The sequence below is a fragment of the Panthera leo genome, chromosome A3, assembly GCF_018350215.1.
Source record: "Panthera leo isolate Ple1 chromosome A3, P.leo_Ple1_pat1.1, whole genome shotgun sequence".
Classification (NCBI taxonomy): Eukaryota; Metazoa; Chordata; class Mammalia; order Carnivora; family Felidae; genus Panthera; species Panthera leo.
This window is the reverse complement of record NC_056681.1, coordinates 66,919,756-66,928,731: the sequence shown is the minus strand read 5'-3', so window position 1 is coordinate 66,928,731 and position 8,976 is coordinate 66,919,756. Positions and strand designations below refer to the sequence as shown.

The 8,976-nt window shown below is 50.7% G+C and overlaps 1 long non-coding RNA gene across 2 annotated transcripts; it reads left to right on the top strand.

The window, feature by feature from the left end:
* Positions 1-1,216: 1,216 nt before the first annotated feature.
* On the top strand, positions 1,217-8,106 carry LOC122215023. Of its 2 annotated transcripts, none has more exons than XR_006200195.1 (4): positions 1,217-1,444; positions 1,898-2,010; positions 5,909-6,159; positions 7,067-8,106. It is a non-coding gene; the product is annotated as an uncharacterized LOC122215023 (long non-coding RNA). The 2 variants fall into 2 exon arrangements; XR_006200196.1 differs by having other exon boundaries at positions 1,217-1,483.
* Positions 8,107-8,976: the final 870 nt, after the last annotated feature.

Below are 8,976 nucleotides of genomic sequence, written 5' to 3'. Positions count from 1 at the left end.
GTGACGTTATGGGCAAAGTGCTCTGAGCTCCCCTGAATAGCAGTTCAGTCTATAGGCCATCTCTCCATCCCATAGGTGCCGGCCCTACCCTGTGTCAACCACAGAACTCAACTCCTCTCCTTGGCTTATTTTCAACCAAATGAAGGCAAAAATGAAAGTGAGACGGCCATTTCAGTCTTAGCAAAGGTCACTGAAATACTGAAAGAGGTGGAGGAAATTTATACAAACAAAAACTTAGAATTTAGGCGGCCTGTGTTTCAAAGTCCCAATTGTGTACCTGCCAGCTTGGCTCCTGCTATGTCCTTGGGTCTCCTTCCTTCCTTTTGTTGAGCAAATGGACTGTCTTGTAAAAGTTATTCTGCCCTCACTTCCTTCAGTTGTGCCCCTTCAGGTCCTGACCAGGGCCTAGCTGCTCACAGCCAAATGGCCCCTAACAGTGTTTTCTGAACAAAGACAGTTCCCTCCCTTTTCCCATATAAAGTAATACATTCACAGATTCCAGGAATTAGGACATCTTTGGGGGCCATTAATCAGCCTACCCCTTCCTAGAAACAACCTCAAACCAATTTCTTGCCCTCAAACATCCTGACAACTAATTTTGGGGTCAGTGTGTATGTGTGGACCCCACTTTGCAGTTGTGAGGCTGTGAGATGCCAGGCGACTTATTTGAGCATCTCTTCAAACCCTGAGAACCCATCAGGAGAAATGAGTTGGGCATGGCCCAAAGGAGATCATATCCTATCTGCTAATCCAGGGGCCAGATGGTAACGTGCAAGGTCAGGGGTCACCTCTCTTCCTGATGTATCTTCCCTACTCCCACCGCTCAGTTCTGCTCTATGGATGACCTATTTTGCTGTGTGATCTTGGGCAAATTAATAAACTTCATAAGTCTGTTGCCGCTTCTGAAAAATAGAGCCCAGAACACATCATCTCTTGGGAGCCCCTTCAGAAGCTCTAGGATTTAGGATCCTCACACTGTCTGGTCCAGGCTGATGCCAGATAGGGAGAGGACCCTGAAGGCAAGAGCAGAGGCTGCCAGTCTGAACTGGTCTGACCTGGGCTGCATCTGGTTTCAGAGCTCAAGACAGGCCAGCCTTAAAAAGTGCCAGGAACCAGGAAACCCAGGCTCTAGCCTCAGGTCTACTTATACCTCTGTGACCTCACAAAAGTTACGTTTAACACTGCAGAGTCTCACCTCCACCCCCTGCCCCAAGTATAAAGGAGGAACAAAGAATATCTTCCTCATCTATCTCCTAGGAATGTCCTGAAGATAAAATGATATGAAGTTGGAAAAAGCATAAGCCCGGCTATCAAAGACAAAAACCGGACAAGTAAGGACATTCATTTTATTCAGCCTACTGCAATAAAAGCAGACACCCGACGAGATTAGATTGCCTCAGGAGTTTGAGTTGGACTTTTACAGGGAAGAACACACAAGGTGCAGGTAAGGTGACTGCAATCAGGAGAAGTTTCCGCTGAACAGGTAATTTTATCTGTGTGCTGTGTGTAGCTAGTTTCAGGGGGACAAACAGGTTTTTTTTTTTAATGTTTAATTTATTTATTTCTGAGAAAGATAGAGGGGGAGCGTAAGTGAGGAAAGAACAGAGAGAGAGGGAGACACAGAATCCAAAGCAGGCTTCAGGCTCTGAGCTGTCAGCACAGAGCCCAACGCGGGGCTCAAACCCACCCACCAGGAGATCATGACCAGAGCTGAAGTTGGACGCTTAACCGACCGAGCCACAGGCAGCCCACCAAGGTGACAAACAGTTTGGATCTTAACTAATCATCCATGAGACAAAGAGCTGGGAAATTGGCAGGGGAAAAGGGAAAAGGTCTGTGTTTGACTTTGGTTTGGGCTGCAAGGTACATCGGGTCTTTCTCTGTGTCTCCCTCTTAGGCAGGCTGCACCCACCTGTAACCCCTAGGAGCAGTTGATTTCACTCACCTGGAAGTCAGTCTCAGCATCCAAAGAATCATCAGTCTGGCATCGAAACGTAACTGAAAAACAATGTAAGTTTTTACTATGGTCATCCGATAAGACACCAAAGGCAGCTTACAACCATAGCGCAAAAAACAAATTGATGGGTAATTCTACCATGGCTTGGTTACCCCAAAGTTGCTTGCCTCCTTTACACCTTCTCAAAACCCAAATTGCAGGGCTCCCCCTGCTCACTTCCTGCCCTTTTCTATATAAACCAATTCAGCCACCAGCCACCCTTAAATATCAATTTCCCTTTCACTCTACAACAATTTATACCACAAAAGCCCAGAAACCTAGGCTGAATATGAACCTAAGTCTGTCTTCGTTTAGGTTCCTGTCCATTTCCCACCCTTCTTCCAAGAGGTCTACCTTCCTGCCATCCTTCACACTCCTCCTGTGGGGTATGCTGCCCTGGCTCCACATGGGGACGCCCACTGGGACCCCTTAGGTCCTCCTCCAGGGTCCCTGGTAATTCATCTGAGGCTCAGGCTGCCCTTCCTGATATGCAGTCCATACTGGGAGAGGGTCCCGTTTCCAAGGTCTTCCAGTAGGGATTTCTGTCACTGTCAAGGGTCTAGCTTTCCCCATTAGACTGCACACACTGCCAGGACAGTTTCGGTGTTTCATTTACCTTTGAATCCCATCCCCACCCCCAAAGCCTGGTACCCCATTTGCTCTTACAGACTTGGTGACAAAAGAAAAGTTAGGGATGATCGAAAAGCAAAGCTCTTATTTTATGGGGAAACTGAGACACAGAAGAGTTCAACAATGTGTTAGTAGTCACACAGCCCATGAGAGCAAGTGTCCCACCTCCTGGGGGTTGTGATTCCTCCTGAGCCTCCTCCCTGCCCTCCCTTCCTCCCTCTTCTCCCCCCTCCCAGTTTTAGGGGAGGGACATGGCTCCCCTTCAGATGACTTTGGCTGAGACCCAGCCAGGCCCGGCTTCCCTAGCCCCTCTGGGGACCTGGGGGCTGAACCCTGGGGCACCCCAGTCTATGGAACTCCAGCAGCAGGTGGATAGAACCCCAGGCCTCATGGCCTGTGGAGACCCACTTCCACACTAGGCTTGCTGCGTCTTTGACTTTCCCACAGCTGGTAGTGATGAGGGAAACAAAGGCAAGGAAAACGTAGTTTAAATTCCCTTACAGCCTGCAGCCCATTGATAGATGTCAGAGACCCACAGCATGCAACATTCCCCAAGACATTTATGGCTGCCTTCATGCCTTAATGTTCACACTTCCTTAAAAACTAAAAGCAACCATATCTTGACAGCAGCTAAATCTTCAGGGTCCCTGCTTTTAGCATCCAGAAATCTCTAGGAAACCAACTTTATCTCTATCCCTCCTCCCTCCACAAACTTAAAAGTATATAATGAGTCACTCCTCACAACCCCAGTGCAGCTCTTTCAGCCCACGGGTCCTGTCCCCATGCTTTAATAAAACCACCTTTTTGTTCCAAAGACGTCTTGAGAATTCTTTTTAAAGTTTTTTTTATTTTTGAGAGACAGAGGGAGACAAAGCACAAGTGGGGGAGGGGCAGAGAGAGAAGGAGACACAAAATCCAAAGCAGGCTCCAGGCTCTGAGCTGTCAGCACAGATCCTGATGCGGGGCTCGAACTCACGGACCGCGGGACCATGACCTGAGCAGAAGTCGGACGCTCAACTGGCTGAGCCACCCAGGCGCCCCTCAAGAATTCTTTCTTAGCCATTTGCTCACACCCCACTTCAAATGCCATCAGTAGGAGCCACTGCAATGCCCCCACAGTTACAAAGGGCACTTTTTCTCGGGATCTGTGCTCCCGGCCAGCAATGGTCTTCACGCACGTTGCCCCCAGCAATGGGCTTAAGGCACCCAGGTGCCAAGAAGGAAAGTTTCCTGGCCTGGAACTTGTCCCCAGCTACTCAACCCCCACTGAGGAGGGGACTGAGTGAGGAGATTCTGCTGGGAAAAGGGGAGGCTGGGCCTCCTAACCCAAGGGGGCCCCCGAGAGCTTCATGATTCAGGCCGCTGAGGGCAAGAACACATCACAAGTTGAGGCGGGCTGCTGTCCATGAGGCAGGAACCCAGATTGGCAGTGGGCCAGGAAACCTCTCCAAGGTGAACACATAACTGATCGGATTAATTTCTTCTGGCTGCTGCAACAAATTACCACAAACTTGGAGGCTTAAAACATAAATATATTGTCTCACTGAAAGCCTGAAGTCCAAGATCAAGGTATTGTTTGGGCTCAGCTCCCTCTGAAGGCTCTCAGGGAGGAAGGCTCAAGAGGGCTCTCTAGACTGCAGGCATGCTAGAGGTGTGAAGTCACACCTCGGCCTCCAGCTGGCCCTGAACCTCTAGCTCTGAGGCACTTGGGCATCAGTCCTCTCCCGGAGCCTCCAAGAAAGAGGGTCTCAACCCCATTGTGAGGCTTGTAGAGCATTAATGGTCGTTCTGTAATAAAAGAGTTCCATGATTAAATGCTTGGACATACTGGATTAAATAAAGCTAACAGGAATTTGCAGACCATTCACCTGCTCCAGGGTCTCAGCATTCTCTAAGAGGGCACCTAGTACTCCTCCTCCGGCTATCAGAGCCCTGCCGGGAGCCCTAGGTGAGCTGGTGCTCCCAGGGGAGCCAATCCAGGGCCTAGTCACAAAGCCACGCCTTGCCTTTTGCTTTGGTTACTTCCTTGGTTCTGCCTGGAATTGAGTGATATCCATCCTGAAAATTACAGCCTGCCTCAGGTGTGCTGGGGTGGGAGTTTCAAGGCCAGAGCCTTAAAGGGAAACCAGACCCCTTGGGGGAGGGGGTGTCATGACTACCGCAGTGGCCACAGAGGCCCGAGGGAACGAATGGTGGAACTCAAGCTGCCTGAGGCCAACTACTCAGCCTGCCAGTGGCCCCACTTGCGGGGTCTCCTTCACTGTACCCCTCCCCCAGCCCTCAGGTATCAGACCTGTTTGTCCCTTTTGCTAAGGTCAGGTCTTCTCTAGCAGCCGAAACTGGGGGTCCCTGGGCCAGCCACAAAATTGTGCCTCCTGGCTCTGGCCTCCCCTCTACACATCTTCCCTCCTTCGTGGCTTTTTCCTCCTGATGCCCCTGGCACCCAGCGCCTCTGGGGAGGTCCTGCTGTAAGGAGCCACACTTCAGCCACACTGCACATTTCCCGGAGGTGTTTGCTTGTTTAAACTTAGCTGTGGCCTGAGGGGTTTGAGGAGAAGCTGGAAGAGAGGAGGTTTGTTGGTGCTCTGGAAATTCCTCGCTTGCAGTCTCTGCTGTGGCTTTCCTCAGCCCACCTGTATGTGGGGCTCACTGACCACCTCCAGTTCAATGAGTCTCTGGTACCAAGCATCAGTATTTTATGAAAGCTCCCCAAGTGATTCGAATGCACTCCCTCTGCGCAAACCACTGCTCTGAAGCCTGGCTCCTTCAAGCACAGCCCCCAGGTGCTGGTTAGAAAAGCAGACTCTCAGCCAGCCCCTGCCTGCTGAATCAAAGTCTGCATTTCAACCAGATCCCCTTGGTTCCAAGTACCCTCCATCCCACCACCTGTGCCAGCATCCTGCTGGGGTGGCAGGGATGCAGGACCACGCAAGACCTACTCTCCACTCTGCCCCTGACCTACGGAGTCACTCTGGGCAACTCACTGCCCCTCTCTCTGCGCCTCGGTTTCCTTGTCTGTAAGACGCACGGGTTGGACAGTGACCCCTGCCACCACCTCTTACTGAGGCCTACAATGTGCAACCACAGCCGGGAGCCTCTGTGCTCTGCTGCAAAGACTCTTCATTGCGCAGTGGAGCACAGGCATGCAGTGCCCCCACTGTCCCCACACAGCGGACTCCCCACTCCAGAGCTCAGCTGCCCAGTGACCACACCCCTCTCTCAGCAGTCATCCCCAGGCTACATCTCCCTGTCTCTAACATTCTATTTTTCTTTGCTTCCCAGCAACTATCTTCCAAAGGACAAACAGCATTATTCGCATGGTTAAAAGAAGCTATTATGGCAGCTTAAGGGGTGTGGGTTTCAGATGGAGTGGGGATGTGCTCCAGGCCTACCATCAGCGTCACTGGGAAGGATGGAGAAGATGGGCATCTGCCAATAATCCCCTAATGGTGTGCTGATCCCAAGCAGTAACCTACATTGTCAGAGAGCTCTGCAAAGAGCTGAATATAAAGATCCCAGGAGCCCTGATTCGGGTAAAGACCCCACCTTAACCCCTCAACAAGCGGGATATGCTTATAGTAACCCCAATCCCAAGACTGTTGTGTGCAGCCATGATAGTTGCCTTCCTGCTGCCCTACATCTGACCCCCCTCCTTGAGATTGTGGGTCCCCCTCCATAACTCTTTATGGGAGCAGGCTGGCTTCCCATTCTAGAAACTGAAAAGGCACCAATTTTCTTCCACCTCCTTTGTGGTCAGGGTGTGGACAGTGACCCAGGTTTCTCACATTAGGCATTGGGGCAGGAAGGGACATTTATTCTCAGGTAAGTGACTTCTAAGAGCAGACACAGATGCCACCCTATTGGGCCCACCACAGTGCCTGCGGTAGGCAAGGGGGTGACAGTTTGTAGCAACAGGCCACCTCAGCCTCTGGTGTCCTGTGTTCAGCCTGGGCAGTGGCCATGCTGCCTGTGGTGGCATCCAGTGTCTGGAGCCGTGGGGTCCTCACCTCCGCATTCCCCGGGGATGGATTTGAGCTCCTGGCTACTTTGTCTTCTACTAGCTCCCACCTGATTTCTGAGCTTCCTGCTTCAAATTTAAGGCAGTTCTGTGAGCCCTCTCACCCCAAAAAATATTTCACTCATTTCTTTTTCTGTTTAAATCTGCTCTTACTAAGGATCTGACTGAATCACATATTAACTGAGAAAGCCCCAGGAAAATGTTTGTTAGTTGTCTGCATTCAAGGCCTCCAGGCATAAAACCCTCACAGACCCCCCCCACCGCCACCCCTAGCCTGGCCCTGGGGGGGCTCCCACAGCAACCTCCCCTGCCCCTTAGAGTCTGCTGAGCCAGACCCCACAGATCTGCCCGCAGTCTGCACTGCCCTGGCAGACCAGGTAAGACAGAATGAAATAGGTTCCTCAACCTTATTTCTCTTTCAGAGAGCCAAGGACATAAAATTGGAAATAAATACACCAGCCAGAAGGTGAAATGGGGTCTGCTCTGTTTCATGGCTACTGTAATTACTAATAAATAGGATGCGAGTGCTGTTGGGGCCTGGCTTGCACGGAGCTCCGGAACACATTTTCCTGTCTTCTGCAAATCTGGGAAAGAGGGAACGACAAGGGTTCTAGTACCCAATGTCCCAGTGAAGGGGAGTGGCTTGCCAAGGCCACACAGAGCAGAGCTGGAGCTTGGCTGCAGCCCCCCAGCCCCAACCCACCCTGAGGGACCTGCACACAGACTGTGCATGGAGGTGAGGCTTCAGCTTGAGCCAGGTTTAATGGCAACATAAAAATTATATGGTCTTGAATCGCACTCGAGTTAATGTGCTGCATCCATAAATACCCCCATCAAGGTGGGTTCACATTTCCACCTGCATACCTCTCACCATTTTACAATAAACCAGCCAGGTCTTTGGAGACTGTGCCATTTCGGTCCAGAGCCTGAGTGCCCTCCAGAGGGTTCATGGCAGGAGGAAGGGGAGCCCGGCCTCGCTACTTCTAGCAATATTAGGATTATTCCTACTCACATGTGACCCGATGCCCACCCAAGGTTATTCATTGTGGACTTGTTTATGGTATCAGGGAACCTAGTCAACAACCCATGCGTCCATCAACAGGGCATGGCGCTTCCACACTGTGGATACTTCCTCCGCTTAAAAAAAATATATGAGCAGGCTCTCTATGACAGATATGGAAAGATCCCCAAAATATATCATGAGGTGAAAACAGCAAGTTACAAAACTAGGTATAGTAGCTACCATTTGTGCAGAAAAGAGAAAGAGCAGATCTATGACTATATATGTATCTCCTGAGAATACTTCAGACTGAAACACCAGTGGCTTCTAGAGAGGTGGACAGGGTGTTTGGGAGACAGGAGTGGGAGGGAGAATTTTCACAGAACTTCCTTTTGTTCCTTTTGAATCTGAAACTATGACAATGTATCACCTATTCAAAAAGGAATAAATTCATGTGATAGTTTTGTTGTTGCATATGATGTTTTCAAAAATAAAAATAAGAACTGAAAGAAATGGATTTCAGATGGTTGGGTTTCAGCCATCAGTGAGGGGGAGACTGAGAGAACTGGAGACCCTCCCACATCCAGAAGTGGTGGTCTTGTTTGTGAGAGGGAGAGAGAGAAGGTGGGTCATTCCCAGAGCCCCCTTCCAGGGTGGGCCAGAGCCACCTGTGGGGCACTCCACCCATCTCCGCCCTGGCCCCAGGAGGACAAAGGACCCCAACAGCCTTCAGGATGAAGGAGGTGGTACAGGAGTCCCTCCTGCTGGGATGACAGGGCAGGTGTGACTCTCCTTTTGCACAACCACACGGGCATGGCCGCTGCCCCTCAGGAACAGGATCACCAGGGAGGCATCTTGTCAGAAGGTCTACCTGCAGGATCACCGTGCCCAGTGTCCCACCATGAGGGCTACATCCTCTCTGGTTAAGGTGTTGTGCCGTCCCAAACTCCACTTCCAACATATCCACCTCTTGGCTGTTGATCAAGGAGCATTTGGAGCATTCTGAATGCTGTCCCTAACAGCAGTTTGCCAAGCCTTTTCACTCAGACAGGAGGAGCCCGAGTGACATGATAGCGTCTACAGTGGGTTGAATAATGCCCCCCCCCACCCCCAGCCAAAGATTTGTCCACCAGGAACCTCAGAATGTGATTTTGAAAAGGGGTCTCTAAAGGGATAATTAAGGTCAGTATCTCACAAGGAGATCATCCTGGATTAGGGTGGGCCCTAAATCCAATGACAGGTGCCCTTCCTTGTAAGAGAAGAGGTAGAGAGATGGAGAAAGCCACCTGAGGACGCAGGTAGAGAGTAAGACATCTACAAACCAAGGGTTGC